General features: G+C 46.8%; 1 long non-coding RNA gene across 1 annotated transcript in view; it reads right to left on the reverse strand.

Moving 5' to 3' along the window:
* LOC309534458 overlaps positions 1-14,075 on the reverse strand; it is a 126,626-nt gene extending 112,551 nt beyond the window's left edge. Inside the window, exon 1 of the long non-coding RNA XR_014220746.1 lies at positions 13,845-14,075. This is a non-coding gene — a long non-coding RNA (uncharacterized lncRNA). The remainder of the gene's footprint in view (positions 1-13,844) is intronic.
* Positions 14,076-19,530: the final 5,455 nt, after the last annotated feature.

Here is a 19,530-nt window from a genome sequence, read left to right on the forward strand (position 1 = left end):
AAATAGTCTTTAAATTTTTTCCAGTCCTCCTCCATTGCCTCTTCTCCCAAGTCTCGGATCCTTGCAGTCATCTCGGCCAATTCCATATAGTTCATCAATTGCGTCTGCCAATCCTCCAGTGTGGGCAAATCTTGGGTCTTCCAATGCTTAGCGATAAGGATTCTTGCTGCTGTTGTAGCATACATAAAAAAGGTTCTATCCTTTTTTAACACCTTCTGGCCGACAATGCCCAGAAGGAAGGCCTCTGGTTTCTTGGGGAAGGTGTACTTAAACACCTTTTTTAACTCGTTATAGATCATTTCCCAAAAGGCCTTCAATCTTGGACAAGTCCACCAGAGGTGAAAGAATGTCCCTTCAGCCTCCTTGCATTTCCAACATTTATTGTCAGACAAATGGTATATCTTAGCAAGCTTGACTGGGGTCATGTACCACCTGTATACCATTTTCATAATGTTTTCTTTCAAGGCATTACATGCCGTAAATTTCACACCGGTGGTCCATAACCTTTCCCAGTCCTCAGACATAATGTTGTAACCAATGTCTTGAGCCCATTTTATCATGGCTGACTTAACTGTCTCATCCTGAGTGTTCCATTTAAGCAGCAAGTTGTACATTCTCGATAATACCTTGGTCTTTGGTTCTAACAACTCTGTCTCAAGTTTCGATTTTTCCACCTGGAACCCTATTTTTTTATCTAGCTTAAAAACCTCATTAATTTGGGCATAATGTAGCCAATTTTGCACCTTATCCTTTAATTTTTCAAAGCTCTGCAACCTCCAATTACCTCCAATATTTTCTATTATTTCCCAATATTTCGGCCAATATGCCTCCATATTGGATGTTTTCCGAGCTTTGGCCTCTATTGGTGAAATCCACCTCGGAGTTTTACTTTCCAATAAGTCTTTGTATTTTTTCCAAACCATATATATTGCTTTCCTGACAATATGGTTTTTGAACATTCCATGTGTTTTCCCCTTGTCATACCACAAATACGCATGCCAACCTAACGGATTGTTGAAGCCTTCCAGATCAAGGACATCAGTGTTTTCCAATAAGATCCAATCTTTCATCCAGCAGAAGGCCGCAGCTTCATAATATAACCTTAAGTCCGGCAGGGCAAACCCCCCTCTCTCCTTTGCATCAGTTAATATTTTGAATTTTATTCGGGGCTTTTTGCCCTGCCAGACAAACCTAGAGATATCCCTCTGCCACTTTCCAAAGCATTCCACTCTGTCCACGACCTGCAAGGCTTGAAACAAAAACAACATCTTTGGCAAAACGTTCATTTTTATAGCTGCAATTCGGCCTAACAAGGATAATTTCAATCTTGACCAAATTTCTAAATCTTTTTTAACTTCTGACCAACATTTTTCATAGTTATCTTTAAATAGATTCAAATTCTTAGAGGACAGATTGACCCCCAGGTATTTCACTTTTTTAACAATGTTTAGTTCTGTTTCCTTCTGAAACCCCTCTGTTTCAGTAACCGTCAAGTTTTTCCCTAACACCTTAGTTTTTTGTTTGTTCAACTTAAAACCCGCCACCCGACCAAATTTCTGAATCAATTCCAAAACTCTTTTTGTACTAGGTTCTGGCTCCTGTAATGTTAAAACCAAGTCATCTGCAAATGCTTTCAGTTTATATTGTTTCGCTCCGACCCGTATTCCTTGTACCTGCCGATCCTCCCTTATCATATTCAGCAAAACCTCCAGGACTGAAATAAACAACAGAGGGGATAGGGGGCACCCCTGGCGTGTTCCTTTTTCAATATGAAGTTCTTCTGTCACCACATTGTTCACTATCAACTTAGCTTTTTGTTCTGAATAGATTGCCTCTATTCCATTCTCAAACCCCCTTCCCACTCCCATCCCTTCCAAGTTTTTCTTCATAAATTTCCAAGAAATGTTGTCAAAGGCCTTCTCCGCATCGATAAAAATTAACACTGCTTTGGTGTTAATATTTGTTTGTAAAAGTTCCAAAATATCGATAATATTCCTGGTGTTATCAAACAAATGTCTACCTGGGAGAAAGCCTGCTTGGTCCTTATGGATTACTTCATTTAGTACTTGTCAGGGAACTGACATCGGAGGAAAGGGAAGTGGTAGGGCTCCCAGAGACTGGGAGAGAGTCAACAGCTAAAGCAGGGACCAGTAGGGGGAGCGCGGGGTCTCTGGAGGAGGATCTCAGTAATGCTGAGAGAGACGCAGCAGCCCAGGCAGGAAGCAGAAGGGGAGAGAAAGGGGTGAGAGACACTTCGAGCGAAAATAGCGGGGAGGTGTCAGAAGCAACTGCAGGGAGACCTATGCTTCGCCGGAAGCTGTCACGTCGTGAGTCCAGGAGACGCGTTTCCGTTAAGGAACTTCTTTGCTGGAAGCGCTTCCGCAGACAGCCACTGTCGGACTCTACAAGTGACTAGAGCAGACATGTCTGAGGAGCTCTGTCACACACAGAGGTTTGTGGGGTCGCACAAACTCTGAAGGGGCACTATTTTAAGCACAAGCAGCTAATCATCCCCTGACAGCAGTCCGACAGTCTCTGTACGCTGCCTGTGCAGGAGAAGGCATCATGAGCGACCCAGCAGGAGCCGGAGCCGCAGGGGGTGGAGCTGGTCCAAGCTTGGAAGAAAGGTATCAAGCTCTGGAGGTCCAACTTGCGCTGCAGACGGCGAGGCTCGAGGAGAGGAGGGCTCAAGATGCAGACAAGAAGGGGAGAACCACTCAGTTCCCCAGAAAGGTACCAGGATTAGTGCAGAAGTTTGGGGGGGACCCCAAGGATTACCATGCCTTTAGGACTGAAATGCAATATGCCCTGAATGTGCAGTTTGATGAGTTCCCTGATGAGGAATCCCGAGTTGCTTTCGTAATTGGGCATCTTGAGAAGGGGGCGCGGGACTGGGTTCGACCCCTGATGGCAACGCACAACGATATCCTGAAGGACGCTATGAAATTCTTTCGTGCAATGGATATCATGTTCTCCAGCGATATTGAGGAGGGGGGAGTGCGCAGACAGCTAATGGCTTGCAAGCAGGGAAGCAGATCTGTCCGTGAGTACTGGACTGAATTTACCATGCTGATTCACAGATTGGGGTGGGATTTATCGGCAGCACCCATTCAGATGCTATTTGAAGAAGGTCTTACTTCAGCTGTGAAAGACGAGCTGGCCAGGAGCCCCAGGGCGGTGTCTATGGATCAGCTGACCAAATCTGCGCTGACCATTGGAGCGCGCCAGGAGGCAAGAGCCTTGGAGAGGCGGGAAGGGAGAGGGGAACGTTGGAAGGAGTTACGCATTCCAGACATTCCTGAGCCAGCTTTCCCGCCGGCAGAGCCGATGGAAATCGGAACAGCCCGCGCGCGCGCAGTTTCAAAGCCCAGTGAGGGGGCGAAGAAGGAGGGAAAGGGACCCCGGAAATGCTATCTCTGCCAACAGCCAGGCCACTTTGCCAGAGTCTGCCCCCAGAGGAAGGAATGGCAAGGGATGGTGGGAACTGTTGAGGGGGAAGAGCAGGGAGAAACGGAGCAGGTAAAAGCCAACGCCTGGTTGCCAGCAGGGCACTGCAGCCAGGCCAAAGAGCAGTGAAAGTGCCCCTTTCCCAAGTGCCAGTGCCAGAAGCTCCTCGACCTGCTCTAGTGATTGAAGTGTCGCTAGAGTTGCAAAATGGACACCCCCTAAAAATAAAGGCGCTGTTGGACTCAGGCAGCTCCTGCAATTTCATGAGCAAGGAGTTTGCGGCTGAACACCAGATACAGACTATCCCCTTAAGCAACCCCCTGCAGGTGACCACGATCGATGGCAGAGAACTGTTGGGAGGAGGCGTCAGCTTGCAGACCATCCCAATGATAATGAGGGTGGCAAGGCACACAGAACTGATAGCGTTTAATGTGGCCACCTTGGGAGGCGCTCCCATTATTTTGGGAATGAGCTGGCTAGCCCTACATGATCCGCTGGTGGGCTGGCATCAAAGAGTGGTTTCCTTCGGTTCCGCACATTGCTTAGAACACTGCAGGGGGGAAAAGGGGTCAGCAGGGGCCCAAGCCACCCTAGCAGGGACGGAAGTGATGGAGAAGGGGAAGGTGCCATCACAGTATGCTGATCTCAGCGACGTGTTCAGCGAGAAGGAAGCTGACCAACTACCCCCGCATAGGCCCTTTGATTGCCAGATCAATTTACTCCCTGGAGCACAGCTTCCTGTAGGCAGGTTGTATGCCATGTCAGACAGGGAGATGCAGGAGTTGCGAGCGTTCATTGACAAGAACCTGAAGAGAGGCTTCATCAGAGAGTCCAAGGCAGCGGGGGGTAGCCCAGTGTTTTTTGTGGATAAAAAGAACACGGACAAGCCGAGACTGGTATGTGACTTTCGGGCCCTAAATGCAGTGACAGAGCCGGTGGCTTTTCCTATGCCCAGGATTGATGATATTTTGACCAGGGTGCGAAAAGGAAAGATTTTTACAAAGCTGGACCTAAGGGGGGCGTACAACCTGATACGTATAAGGAAAGGGGATGAATGGAAGACCACCATGTTCACCCCTTTGGGGGCATTTGAATATCTCGTTATGCCTTTTGGATTACAAGCAGGCTCCGCGTGTTTTCAAGCCTTTATGAACCATGTACTGGGGCCTTTGCTCTACAAGAATTGCGTGGCCTTCTTAGATGACGTGTTGGTGTATTCGGAGAATGAGGAGCAACATGTGAGAGACGTCAGAGAAGTGTTGAGCAGGCTGCATGCCAACAGACTGTGGGTGAAACTGGAGAAGTGTCAGTTTCATACCAAGGAGGTGGAATTCCTGGGGTACCGCTTGTCAGACAAGGGGTTGGCCATGGACCCCGGCAAGGTTCAAGCGGTGCTGGAATGGAAAACCCCCAAGACTAAGAAGGATGTGCAGAGGTTCCTAGGGTTTGGAAACTTTTATCGTAAGTTCATCCGAAACTTCGCTCACCTGACGGCGCCCATCACGGACTGTCTCAGCAGCAAAAAGAAGTTTGTTTGGACGGGGGAGGCGGAGCGAGCGTTTGAGGAACTGAAAAAGGCCTTCGCCTCTGACGAACAACTTCTACATGTGGATTTACAAAAAAAGCTGAGGGTCGAAACAGACGCTTCCGACAGAGCCATAGGGGCGGTGCTTCTTCTGCAGCCAGGGAAGGAGGGGTCCGAGTGGCGACCGTGTGCCTTCTTTTCGCGAAAGCTGAACAAATCGGAGAGAAACTACACGGTGTATGACCGGGAACTTCTTGCGATTTATGAGGCCTTCCGGAGATGGAGGCACCTACTAATTGGTGCACAACAGAAGGTGCAAGTACGCACGGACCATAAGAATCTAGAGTATTGGAGAACTGCGCGAGTGCTCAACCAACGGCAGTTGAGATGGGCCCAGGAGTTCTCCAAATTTAACTTTGAGATTTGTTACGTACCAGGCCAGGAGAACGTTAGGGCGGACGCTCTATCACGCAAACCTGAATATTTGGAGGGAGAGGGTGCACCCGAAGAGACCCATGTCATTCCCGAGGATCGCTGGGTGTGTGGGGCGGCACTGGTGGGGCTAAGGGAACTGATAGAGGGAACGGTGCAGGATGAATATGCCCAGGACAAACTCAGGGGTCTCAGGAGGGAGGGAGACAAACCCGGGGGTTTTGAGGAGAGAAACGGGGCGTTGTACTACAAGGGAGCGTTATACGTACCTGAAGGAGAATTGAGGGAAAAGGTACTCAAGCAACTGCACGATAGCCCCACAGCAGGGCATTTTGGGCAACACAAAACCATGTGGCTGGTTACCAGGGAATTCTGGTGGCCCAAGGTCAGGGAAGATGTGCGGGAGTATGTGAGAGGGTGTGACCGATGTCAACGAGCCAAGGGGGAGAGGCGGGCACCGGCAGGTTTATTAGAACCACTACCCACGCCGGAAAGACCATGGGAGGCAGTGGCAATAGATTTTATGACTGATCTGCCCAGGTCCAAAGGGAAGACAGCCATTATGGTTGTGGTAGACCTGTTAACCAAGATGGCCCACTTTATAGCCTGCTCACATGCGGTCACAGCAGAAGAAACCGCTAAATTGTTTGTGGAAAATGTGTTTAGATTGCATGGTGCCCCCTTGAGGGTGGTTTCGGACCGAGGGAAACAATTTACTTCCAGGTTCTGGAGGAAGCTCATGAGCTTATTGCATGTAGAGGTGAATTTCTCAACTGCCCGTCATCCAGAAACCAACGGGCAGGCGGAAAGAGCTAATGGTGTCCTCCAGCAATATTTGAGGTGTTATGTGAATGACAGAGAGAATGATTGGGTGGAGAAGCTGGCGTTGGCAGAATTTGCCTATAACAATGCGGAGAACGTGTCCACGGGAATGAGCCCTTTTTTGGCCAATCACGGGTGTCATCCCCGAGCCTTCCCAGGGGGGGAGGGGGAGAACTGGAGCGTTCCAGCCGCAGAACAGTTCGTTGAAGAAATGGAAGCGATCCATCGCCAGCTCCAACTTAATTTAAACAGGGCGAAGGAGGAATATAAGAGGCAGGCAGACAAAACCAGAAGGGAAGGAGAAAGCATTAGGGTGGGGGATCAGGTGTGGTTGTCCACCCAAGGGTTACCATTTAAAGGAGGTTGTAAGAAGTTAAGACCCAAAAGACTGGGCCCATTTGAAGTCACGCAACAGGTCAACCCAGTGGCTTTCAGACTCCGGTTACCTAACCACATGAAGTTGCACCCAGTGTTCCACAGATCATTGCTGTCACCGTATATAGGGGACAGAGAGGGGAGGGTCAATAGGGGACCAGCTATGGAGGAAAAAGAACACAGCTACCATGTAGCGGAGATTCTCGATTCCAGGTGGAGGGGAGAGCAAGTAGAGTATTTGGTAATGTGGGAAGGGGAGCCGGAGTCAGAAAACACCTGGGTCAGGGCAGAGGATGTAGATGACGAGGTTTTGATTGAAACTTTTCATCAGAGATTCCCTCGGAAACCCCAGCCAGTGGCGAGGTTCCGGAGGGAATACTTCGCCACCACCGACGAAGAAGAAGAGTTGGAGGGGTTCGCTGATTCCGAGGTGGAGGAGGATTCAGCGAGTCGGAACGAAGACCGATGGAGGGAAATGTTCGAGACGTCGGAAGATGAGGAGGGTTCTTTTAGGGGTTTCAGCTCCTCACCGCCCAGAGGAGAGAGTAGGGGCGGGGAAGAGGGGGGCCCTGGAGGGGAGGTGGATGTCAGGGAACTGACATCGGAGGAAAGGGAAGTGGTAGGGCTCCCAGAGACTGGGAGAGAGTCAACAGCTAAAGCAGGGACCAGTAGGGGGAGCGCGGGGTCTCTGGAGGAGGATCTCAGTAATGCTGAGAGAGACGCAGCAGCCCAGGCAGGAAGCAGAAGGGGAGAGAAAGGGGTGAGAGACACTTCGAGCGAAAATAGCGGGGAGGTGTCAGAAGCAACTGCAGGGAGACCTATGCTTCGCCGGAAGCTGTCACGTCGTGAGTCCAGGAGACGCGTTTCCGTTAAGGAACTTCTTTGCTGGAAGCGCTTCCGCAGACAGCCACTGTCGGACTCTACAAGTGACTAGAGCAGACATGTCTGAGGAGCTCTGTCACACACAGAGGTTTGTGGGGTCGCACAAACTCTGAAGGGGCACTATTTTAAGCACAAGCAGCTAATCATCCCCTGACAGTACTTTTTTAAATCTATTAGCCAAAACATCCGCAAATATTTTGTAATCCACATTTAGGAGTGAGATGGGGCGGTAGTTCTTAAGTTGAGTCTTTTCAGTTTCCACTTTAGGTATCAGTGTGATGAATGCTTCTTTCCACGTATCTGGTGCCCTCCCTCCCCCCATAATCTGGTTGCAAACCTCCATTAATGGTTGTATCAAGTAGTCTTTTAAGGTCCTATAATATTTGGAGGTAAGTCCATCAGGGCCTGGAGATTTGCCTAGCTGCATGTTCTGAATGGCATCCTCAATTTCCTGTTGTGTTATTTTGCAGTTCAAGATTGATCTCTTCTCTTGAGATAATTCTGGAAGGCCATTTTCTTTCAAGAATTGTTCTATCTCAGTTGCATCCTCGGATCCTTGTGTATACAGTTTTTTAAAATATTTCTGGAAACACTTTCTAATTTCTCCCGGTTTCTGAATGTTCTTTCCTTCAACTTCTAGATTGGTAACATAATTTAATTTTTGTCTCTTTTTCAACTGCCAAGCTAGCAGTTTCCCACATTTATTCGCCGACTCAAAAGATCTTTGTTTCATTTGTTTAATCTTCCATTCCACTTCTTGATTGATCAGTTTCGCATATTGTGACTGGTGGAATTTGATTTCTCTTAAAATCTCCTTTGATTTTGGGTTTAATCTTAGTTTTTTCTCACCATCTCTTATCTTCTCCAATATCTTGTCCTTTTTACCATTCCAGAACTTTTTCTTGATCGTATTCTGTTGTATCAGGAACCCTCTCATAACAGCTTTACTCGCGTCCCAGATTATTCTTTTTTCCACCGAGGTATTCAAGTTGATTTCAAAGTAGTCCTTTAAAGCTTTTTGGGCCTTCTTTACAGTCTCTTGATCTCTTAACAGGTTGTCATTCATTTTCCATCTGAAGGAATCGGCAGTAGTAAATCTCATTTCCATTTTCAGAGCGTTATGGTCGGAGCATGTCTTTGGGCAGATTTCTATTTTTGTAGTCTTAGGTGCCAGCCCTCTAGTTGTCCAAATTTGGTCGATTCTTGTCCATGACAGATGGGCCTCAGAAAAGAAGGTTCCTTCTTTACCTAGGGGGTTTCTCGTCCTCCATAAATCAATTAAATCCATATTGTCAGTTAATTCGAAGAAGGTTTTTGGTAATCTTCCATCTTTGGTCAAATTCTGGTTCTGTGACTTATCCATAAGGGTAGAGACAACCCCATTCATATCTCCCATCATAATGATGTTAGAATAATCCAGATAGTCCAGTAATGTCTCATGCAGCTTCTTGTAAAATTCTGATTTCCCCTCATTTGGTGCGTAGATTCCTAATATCAAAATTTTCTCTCCTTGGGTCGATATTTCAATAGCCAGGATTCTTCCTTGTTCATCTTTAAACAAGAATTTTGGTGAAAGATTCTCCTTGGCGTAAATCACCACGCCTCTCTTTTTAACTCTGTCTGATGAAATAAATTCTTGGCCTAATCTTTTATTTATTAACACCTTCTTGTGTAACCTGGTCACATGGGTTTCTTGCAGACAGATTATATCCAAATTTTCTTTCTTTAAAATGTGGAAGATTCTTTTGCATTTTTCCGGGGAATTCACGCCATTAATATTCCAGCTATACAGCTGCAGAGACATCCTGTATCAATCTGTTGTTACTCTTTATTGGGTGTCTTCTTTTTTGTCCGAATCCGAAGGTGGTGGCTCTTTTCCAAACTCTGGTGGTGGCCAAATAGCTACTGCTCCTTTCTGCAAGTCTTCTCCGTGGTCGTGTAGGAACTTCTGGCTGTCTTCTTTCGTTTTGATTTTTATCTTCTTTCCTTTGTATTTAAAATAAAGGCCTTGTGGGAACTCCCACCTGTATGGTATTCCGTTGCCTCTCAAAAGTCCAACTAGATCAGTATAGTTAGATCTGAGGTCCAGTAGTTGCTTAGGGATATCCTTGTAGATTTGTGCTCTTCTGTCCTGTATCACAAGTGCTTTGTTAAAATGTAGGTCAAGTAGCTTGTCTCTCTCCTGTTTAGTCCTTAGAATGATCAAACAGTCTCTGGGCCTGTCTTTCCCGGCGGCTCTTCCCAATCTAAATGCAGTTGTTATTTTAAAATCTGTATCTTCATTTACACCCCAGAATTTAGAAAATTCTGCTGTTAGGAAGCCTATCAAGTCCTCTTTCTCAATCTCTGGGATAGAGCGTAATCTCAAATTATTTTCCCTATTTCGCAGTTCCACCAAAGACAGGTAAGCCTGCTGGTCAGTAATATGTTTGTGGAGCGGCCTTACCTCTCCTTTCAGTTCCTCCACTCCTTTTGCTGCGGCCTCTGCTTTTTGGTTCGCAGCCTCCGCCAATTTTCGATTTTCGGATGTTACGTCGTTTAGATTTCCAATATCTTGTGAGTGCTTAGCCACCTGTTCTGAAAGTTTGGTAATTGAGGATGTGGCTAAATCAATTTTTGCAGTTTGGTCATCCACTTTTTTATTCAAAATTGCGAATTGTTGTAGCATTTCCTCTAACAAAGTGTTAGATCCTCCAGATGCCATATCCTCACCTGTTAATTGTTCAGCTTCTTCAGCTGGAATTGTTGGCGAGGGTGCAGTCTGTAAAACAGCAGGGACTGAAGATCTACGTCCCTGAGAAAATAGGGTTGTTTGTGCCAATTTGCCTTTCCCTGCCTTCGACGCAGCTCTTGTTTTTACTCTGTCGCTCATTCCCCACCTGTCTTTGGATTCAAGGTCAAGCTGTCAAAAATTTCATGGGAAAGGCAGGCCTTGGAGTAAACAACCAAACCACAGAGAGACAAAGCAAAGTTGGTTCTCAGGAAATTGTAAATCCCAAGCTCCACTAGAGGGAGTAATGTTACAGTTCAGGGAAGAAGAAACAAAGTTTCAGTCGCCATTAAAGTTCCTGCAATTAAGTAAATTAACAATAGTCTTTGGAGAAGACCTTTCCCCTCTAGCAGAGCTCTCACAATGTTACCACAAGTTTCTTAAAAGGTGCAAAGTACAGTTGTTAAATTGTATCCAACAGAGATGCCTCTAAATATCCATTTCAGATTTGTAAGTGTATCTGCAAAGCAGCCTTTTGTCCCGCTGCAAGCCCGGAGTTGGGGTTTTTATAGTCTTTAAAATTTTTTAGTAAGTTCAGCAGAGGAGAAAGTCCCCATGAAGAAAAATAGAACCAATCCCAAAGAAATAAGAGTAACTTGCCTTTCAGTTTCCAGTTTCTCTAAGCGTATGATTTCTCTCGTTTTAAAGCCCTTCTGTGCTGCTTCCAGCTGTCAAATCCTTTGCCTTTGATCACTAAGCACCATCGGGAGACGGACTTCCTTTTTCTCGTCTCCCGCTTTCAGCCAAATTCATAAATTTTGTAATCCAATTTCAGGTGAATCTTACTCACGAGTAGTTGGTTTGTAATCCAATGTAAAAGGAAGAAAGGTCGGCGCTCATCCGTAACAGCCGCGCGGCTTCACTCCCGCAGAAAGAGCGATGAATCCACAGCACCGCTTCCCCTCCGCGCTTCCGGAGCCCCTTACGGGGTCCCTTCTTCGTTTTGGGGGTCGCTCTAGGTGCCCGCCGGATCCCACGGCCACGAGCTCACTCTGCTCGTGGTTTTTCTTAATGGGTCGTCGCTTTGCCGCAGCGAACGACCCTTTCCTGCGGAGCCCCTCTTCGCAGCGCGAAGAGGACCGCCATTACTTGTTTCGCGCCGCCTCCGGAAGTCTGTGCCCCAATGTTTTCTGCTCTCTGCCCAGCACTCAGTAGAAACAGGTAAATTGATAAACAGCTTTCTATTTACAAGTAGGTAGCCGTGTTGGTCTGCCGTAGTCGAAACAAAACAAAATAAAATAAAATAAAATTTAAAAATTCCTTCCAGTAGCACCTTAGAGACCAATTAAGTTACTTATTGGTATGAGCTTTCATGTGCATGCACACTCTACTGTCTACAATTAAAGAAACTCACTGCATGATGTTTGACAGGAGTGTCTCCATCCCCATCGTTCAGCCTGGACACTGAGATCCAGTGCCAAGGGCCTTCTGGCAGTTCCCTCACTGCGAGAAGTGAGGTTACAGGGAACCAGACAGAGGGCCTTCTCGGTAGTGGCACCCGCCCTGTGGAATGCCCTCCCTTCAGATGTGAAGGAAATAAGCAGCTATCCTGACATCTGAAAGCAGTCCTGTTTAGGGAAGTTTTTAATATTTAATGCTGCATTGTTTTAAACTCTCGATTGGGAGCCACCCAGAGTGGCTGGGGAAACTCAGCCAGATGGGTGGGGTATAAATAATAAATTATTATTAATATTATATATTATTATAATGTCAGAGGTTGAGCCCAGGTACTTTGGAATGAAAAGAATGTGCTCTGCTACTGAGAATACCAAACTCAATACCTACACTCTACCATGCTCAATACCAATATGCTCACTAGCATTTGTGCAGATTTGTAGTGTGGGCAGGGGAACAAAGTTTTTCCTATGCCAGGGCCCAAGGCTTTGGGTTTATTTGTCTTTTTTCAAATGCAAGTTTCTAGCCCTTAGTGCCCTACAAGGTATGCTTTCAAATGTGGGGGGAATTTTTATTTTATTTTATTTTATTTTGCTATTCTCCAGAATCACAGTGGAGCTCAACACGATTTCAAGTAGTTTTCAAGGCTCTGCAAAACTCATGAACTCTCCCTTGAATCAGAATAAATTATGCAAGTATGAAAATGTTTGCAAATTTGCATAATTTAGATTTACTGTGTTACCATGAGGCAACTTCAGAAACAGGGTTGGGGAACCTGTGGCCCTCCAGATATCCCTGCGTTCCAACTCCCATTGACCTCAGCCAGTATGCTCAGTGCTGAGGGATGATCACAGCTGCAGTCCAACATTGTAGAGACAGCCACAGGCTCCCCACTCTACCCCTGTTCTAAAAAAAAATAATGAGTGACAAAGACCTATTTGATCAAACTAGGTAGACATAGGCATCTTATCTCAACTGCTGTAGCTCATTGGCACAGCATCACCAGGCAGGGCTGAGAAGACATGGACTGCTTCGGTGCATTATTAGATAATAATTGGCTGAATTCTGCATAATTAGCAGAGTCAGCCAGCTCTGTGACTAGAAGCACACAATCTCTGGTGGAGATATCCTGGCTAACAAAAAGAGGATTATGGCTATTGAGACATGTTGTTGTTGTTGTTGTTTAGTCGTTTAGTCGTGTCCGACTCTTTGTGACCCCATGGACCAGAGCATGCCAGGCACTCCTGTCTTCCACTGCCTCCCGCAGCTTGGTCAAACTCATGTTTGTAGCTTCGAGAACGCTGTCTAACCATCTCGTCCTCTGTCATCCCCTTCTCCTTGTGCCCTCCATCTTTCCCAACATCAGGGACTTTTCCAGGGAGTCTTCTCTTCTCATGAGGTGGCCAAAGTACTGGAGCTTCAGCTTCACGATCTGTCCTTCCAGTGAACACTCAGGGCTAATTTCCTTAAGAATGGATGCGTTTGATCTTCTTGCAGTCCATGGGACTCTCAAGAGTCTCCTCCAGCACCATAATTCAAAAGCATCAATTTTTCGGCGATCAGCCTTCTTTATGGTCCAGCTCTCACTTCTTATTGAGACATAGGTATTGAAAAAGCTGTATCCTGCTTTAGCTGCAGTGTGATGCTTCTCTTGGTGATCACATGGATAACCGGATTAAATGCTTAATTCAATCAAAGCGAGAGGGCTGGAGTTGAGTAGATTAGTTTACAGGAGAGGCACTCAAGAACCTGCAGTAAACCAGCCACAGGTCAGTGTGTGTCTCAAATGGGGCAGTGGATTTACAAACCCAAGAAAGCCACTGTTTTGCCATCCATTTCCCAAATGGCTGGCTTAGGAAAGACAGTTTCTGTTGAACAAAGAATGTAAATGAAACTTCTGTTGGCAACACAGTTATGGCCATTCCTGGATCGGGATAGCTTGACCGTGCATGGGTAGTCCTATGGCTGAATTACTGTAATGAACTGTATGTGGGGCTATCTTTGAGGCTGGTCCAGAGGCTGCAGCTAGTGGGTTGCCTTTGGGTGCAAACTACTCCCAGCATATAGCACCCTGCTTAGGGTGTTTCCACATGCTGCCAATCTGCTACTGCACCAAGTTCAAGGAGTTGACATTAACATATAAGGCCCTATACAATTCAGGAGCTATAGATTGTCTTATCCTTAATACATTGGTACCTCGGGTTACATACGCTTCAGGTTACATACGCTTCAGGTTACAGACTCCGCTAACCCAGAAATAGTGCTTCAGGTTAAGAACTTTGCTTCAGGATAAGAACAGAAATTGTGCTCTGGCGGCGCAGCAGCAGCAGGAGGCCCCATTAGCTAAAGTGGTGCTTCAGGTTAAGAACAGCTTCAGGTTAAGAACAGACCTCCGGAATGAATTAAGTACTTAACCTGAGGTACCACTGTATACCCAGTGGATCGCTCCAGTCTGTGGAAGAGTTTCTCGCCAAAGTTCCAAATATTGCAGAAGCCCGCTCTGCAGTAACTCGGAGCAGCGTTCTTAGTATGACTGCCCCTGTTCTGTTGAATAGCATTCCTGCCACATCTTGTCCAGATCTCTTGGAAGTTTTTAATGACTGATGTTTTAATGTATTTTTTAATCTTTTGTTGGAAGCCGCCCAGAGTGGCTGGGGAAACCCAGCCAGATGGGCGGGGTATAAATTGTTATGATTATGATTATCCCATAATCCCTAATGACTAATTGTGCTTACTGAGGTTAATGGAAGTTGGAGTCCAACAGCACCTGGAAGGTCAAAGTTTCCATCTCCATCACAACTGCACTGCACTGGCTGGACCTGACTTCTGCAAAGCCATGCTGTTCATCTGCATAGCTTAGCCTTCCTTAGCCTGCTGCACGCCAGCTCTCATCAGCCTCAGCCGGCAAGGCCAATGATCAGGTTTGATGGGAGTTGTAGTACAGCAACAGAAGGGGGCATAGGCACCAACTCTATGGAGCTGAGGACAACGCAGCCTACCCACCCCCCAAATATGTGGGGACAGGACTGAGCCCCCTCTCAAAAAAATATTGAGGGCCTCACAGCCTCCTCCTGACAAATGTAACTGTTAGGATATTTCCGTTCCACCTTAAAAGGGAGCAGGCTTTGTGAGTCACAGAGTCTGCGTATTTCCTGTTCACAGGAAGTTTCTGTTTGTTTCTGCTTTCGTTTTCTCTCTGTGCCTGAGACATCAACGCAGGCAGTCATGTTTTTCTTTGTTCTAACCAACGCTGAATAAACTTGTAAATATCCTGAGTGCACCTTTTGCTGTACGTATCTGCTGACAGAGCGTGCACGAGCTCTGTAATGTGGCAAGCTATTTCTGGGGCTCCTGTCGCTAATTGACTGATACTGCGTTTCTACGAGAGATCAATGGATCGTCTGGAGACGGCATGGGGGCTTCATGGCACATGTCCCCCTGGCAGTATCCCAACAACAGGTTATGGGCCCAGATTCACGGCACTTACAGGAGAGTAAGACTGCGAAAGAGACTGTGAAGGTATGTGCAGAAAAGTAAGACTTTTCGATGCTGCAGAAGAGTCTTTGACGTCCGGCATCGGCGTTGGGGCATGATGGACTTTGTCTCCCTGGCAGTATCCCAACAGTAACATCACACATGTGACATCATGCGCAAGCAATGAGGACCCCCCCCCCCTCCGTGTTGGATGGAGGGCTTCAGGTTAGGGAAGGTTGGTCTAGAAGAAGAAGAAGAAGAAGAAGAAGAAGAAGAAGAAGAGGAGGAGGAGGAGGAGGAGGAGGAGGAGGAGGAGGAAGAAGAGTTTGGATGTCTGAAGGAGTCTCAAAGTGGCTAACATTCTCCTTTCCCTTCTTCCCCCACAACAAACACTCTGTGATGTGAGTGGGGCTGAGAGACTTCAGAGAAGTGTGACTAGCCCAAGGTCACCCAGCAGCTGCATGTGGAGGAGCGGAGACGCGAACCTGGTTCCCCAGATTACGAGTCTACCACTCTTAACCACTACATCACACTGACTCAGTAATATAGCAGTGTCTCTCCACCAAGGCATCTGAGCTGGGGGGCCTCCCCTCCTTCCTGAAACCTGTTTGCTGTAAATCCTGGCAACTGAACCTGAGTCCTATGTGTTCTTTCCTTGAACTATGGCTCTCTCTTCTCTCTGAACTTACTTCCTTTGCCCCCGGCTGACTCGGAGCAACGGGAAGACATATATCAAAATGTCTCCCAAGAATGGAACGGTCTCTTCCTTTGGCAGAAGCAAAAGACTTCCCTCAGCAGCTATCTGAGGTCATTCACCTGTGAGACAAGCCCGGCTCAGCCTCTTTCCATTAAGCCTGGGCAGATAACAACCTGTGCAACAGGGAAAACAGACAGAATACTTTTCAGATCTGTCTCAACAGCATTTCAATCTCTCCTTGGCCTCTCGGAGGCAGTCCGGATATACCTGTTTGCTGGAGATCCTTTTGCATACAAAACCGCCACCCCTATCCGCATCAAGTGAATAGCCTTGATGAAAAGCTGTGTGGCTGTTGATACAGGAGGAAAGAATGTGGACAGTGGCACTTCCGTAATGTTAACACAGGTAAATGAATAGCTCAGGTCCTGTTTACTATTGTGCGTAGTTTAATCTGAATCTTAGTGGATTTGCACTTGGTGGGTATTTCTCTCCCCACCCACCCCCAGCCTTTATTAGAGTCTCATTAAGATAAAGGGTGATTGGCAAGTGAGAAACAGACTTAACTAATATTGGGAAGAGGTAGAAGAGCTCCAACGTTGACAAGGCTGAATAGCATTGCTGCAGGCTCTCCAGGCTTCTGAAAAGTTCCAGAAGCAGCCGTGCCAAAGTTGGGCTCTCTTTGTGAATAAACCTCTGGCATTTTTGTAGGATTTGGTTTATTGACAAATCTACATGTAGAGAAAAGCAAAGAGAGCACTGTTCCAACCAGCAAATCTGCAGCCTCAGGTTTTCTATCTGAAGAGAGGGACCCAGCCTCTAGCCCACATTTTTCTTTCTCTCTTTCCTTCACCTCTTCCTCTTTCAGTCCCTATAGGGGTTCTTCAGGGGTTCTTTCCATGTAACATGTTGGGTGCATGTGTGTGCACAGGAACAAGTGTGCTGGAAAATCAGGTTTCTAAAATTAGGGGGCATGCATCCTTCTTTGCAGTGGACCATCCTCTGTAAGTAAGACTTGCCAGAGGACACCCTCTTTTTGAAGATCCTTCTAGAAGTCCACATCTGGTTTAAAGATAAAAAACCATCGGACAGGAGAGAAGGGGCCTGGAAGTTGTCCTTCAACAGTTAGCAGTATCTGCGGTGCCTCCAGACTCAAGCGCATGCTGGGGAAATTATGCTTGCACAATTAGAATGGAACAAAAGGCTTTGGGCTCATCCATGATGTTGTTTTATGTGGATAGCAAGCTTCCTGTACCCCCATTGATTCTCAATTGTCCAGATTACATTCGCCTCCAAATCATGGCCTCCCCCACCCTCAGTCTGGATTTTCTCACACCCTCTCCTTTCCAGAGTATCCCCAGTGTGAGAAAATCAGGAGGGGAAAGTGTGAGGAGGCTGTGATTTGGAGGAGAACATCACATGAGCAATGGGGAATTAATGGAGGAGGTACCGGAAGCTCACTATCTACATTAACTGACAGTACAGATGAACCCCCTGTCTCCCTAGCACAACCAATCTGCTTTTAAAAAGGTGACTTTTGCAGTTAGGAAAGTGGTTGGGAAATGCATTGAAAAGTATAGAAAGAACCATGAATGGTGACAGGTGTGATGTTGGGGTAGAGGGCTAACATGCTCAACTCACACCTGGTGTCTGATCTTGACTTAAGCAAAAATAGGTTTTTTAATCACATTCAAACCTTTTTTTGTTTTGTTAATATGCACACACAAACACAACCCTTCCTCCAAACTCTGATTTCTTTTATTCCTTTGTTTTCATTTCAAGCATTTCACAGAGATCTCTACATCAAGAAACCATTTCCGAACATTTAGCTCAGAGCATCAAACATGCTGCTTTGGATAAGAGAGAGATGGATCCTCTCTATAACTTCAGGTAGCTCACAGGTTCTGATCCTGAGTTTTGTTTGTTTGTTTGTTTGTTTGTTTGTTTGTTTGTTTGTTTGTTTGCATTTAGAACCTACCTTTTCTTCAAGGAGCTCAAGGTGGCATATATGGTTCTCTTCCTCCCCATGTTATCCTCACAACAACCCTGTGAGGTAAGTTAGGCTGAGAAACTGTACCTGGCCCAAGGTCACCTAGTGAGCTCCAGTGGCTGAGTGGGGATTTGAAGTCTGGTCTCCCAGGTCCTAGTCCAACACTCTAATCCAGGGGTCAGCAAAAATTTTCAGCAGGGGGGCCGGTCCACTGTCCCTCCGACCTTCTGGAGGGGCCGAATGGTGGCGGGATGATGAGTGGCACGCAAAAGAGCTCCAGAGAGGGGCTGCTTTAAATGGGGGCCACTCAAGAGGGGCGCTCAGCCAACTGTGGCTCCTGTGTCTTGTGAGCAGCAGGGGCTGGTGGCGGCAGCGGAGGGACAATGAGCGATGCATGAATTGGCTCCGGAGAGGGGCTGTGTTAAATGGTGGCCGCTCGAGCGATCACGCTGCTGCTGGCACCAATCAAAGCCCAGCCCCCTTCCTCCACAGGGCAGGGAGAAGCCAAGAGGAAAGAGGGAGGTGGTGCCCGCTGGTGTGTGAGAGGGAGGAGGGGGAAATGGCGCAGCCCAAACGATCAGAATCAGATCTACGTGGCGATTCCCGGGCCGTCTGGCACTTGGGCCAGATCCGACCCCTGGGCCTTAGTTTGCCAACCCATGCTCCAACCACTACACCTCCCTGGACCAATAGTTTAATGGTGACTTGTAAGGGCAGATTTATGCCCACCTACACGGAATATTGTTTACTCAGACTTGCCATGGTTTTCCAAGATGCTGATCCCAACATTTTTATAGCAAAAGCTGGATTTTAGGGATAACTCACAACATTAGGACATATTAAAATGGAATCAAACATAGAAGAGTTACTATGGAGGAGGAGAGATTAATAAAGAACGTTCATTCCTTCCAGGGTGCTGCCCCATATGCTCAACAAGGGCTGTGGGTTGAGCACATTAGCTGTATTTGGTCAAGGGGAAGGACCAAACTTAATGATGGAACATTAAGTGTATCTGAGTGTTTTGATTCATCTTGGCTTTCCTGTAAAGCAGTGCCATTAGCAAAAGTACATTGGAACCAATCCACACATCAAGGGGAAACCTGCTACCAAGTGCAAAGAAAGTATTCTTAACTGAACTCCGTGCCAAGAGCAAGAGAACTCAGCATAGGCATCTGTCCTCTAGTTTTACTGCAGTTGTCAAGACCCTCTATGCTATCATTCCTCATCAGAGTGCTAAGGGGAATGCAGATTGATTGGTTAATGTGCATAACACCCAGGCATTGTGCACATTCCCCGGTCCTCATGGAGAATGTGCATAAAACCACCAACGAGGAGGGAATTGTGCACATTTCTTGGTCAATGGACATAATTTCAAAAAAAGCCCTGGGAAATTTCCTACATTTCCTTGTCACCTAAACGGCCTTGGTCCTGTATACCTGAAGGAGCATTTCCACCCCAATCGTTCAGCCCGGACACTGAAATCCAGCGGCGAGGGCCTTCTGGCAGTTCCCTCATTGTGAGAAGTGAGGTTACAGGGAACCAGACAGAGGGCCTTCTCAGTAGTGGTGCCCGCCCTGTGGAACGCCTCCCATCAGATGTGAAGGAAATAAGCAGCTATCTTCTCTTTAAAAGACATCTGAAGGCAGCTCTGTTTAGGGAAGTTTTTTATATTTAATGCTGTATTGTTTTTAGCACTTGATTGGAAGCCGCCCAGAGTGGCTAGG

The sequence above is a fragment of the Podarcis vaucheri genome (genome assembly GCF_965113315.1).
Source record: "Podarcis vaucheri genome assembly, chromosome: 6".
In the NCBI taxonomy this organism is placed as follows: Eukaryota; Metazoa; Chordata; class Lepidosauria; order Squamata; family Lacertidae; genus Podarcis; species Podarcis vaucheri.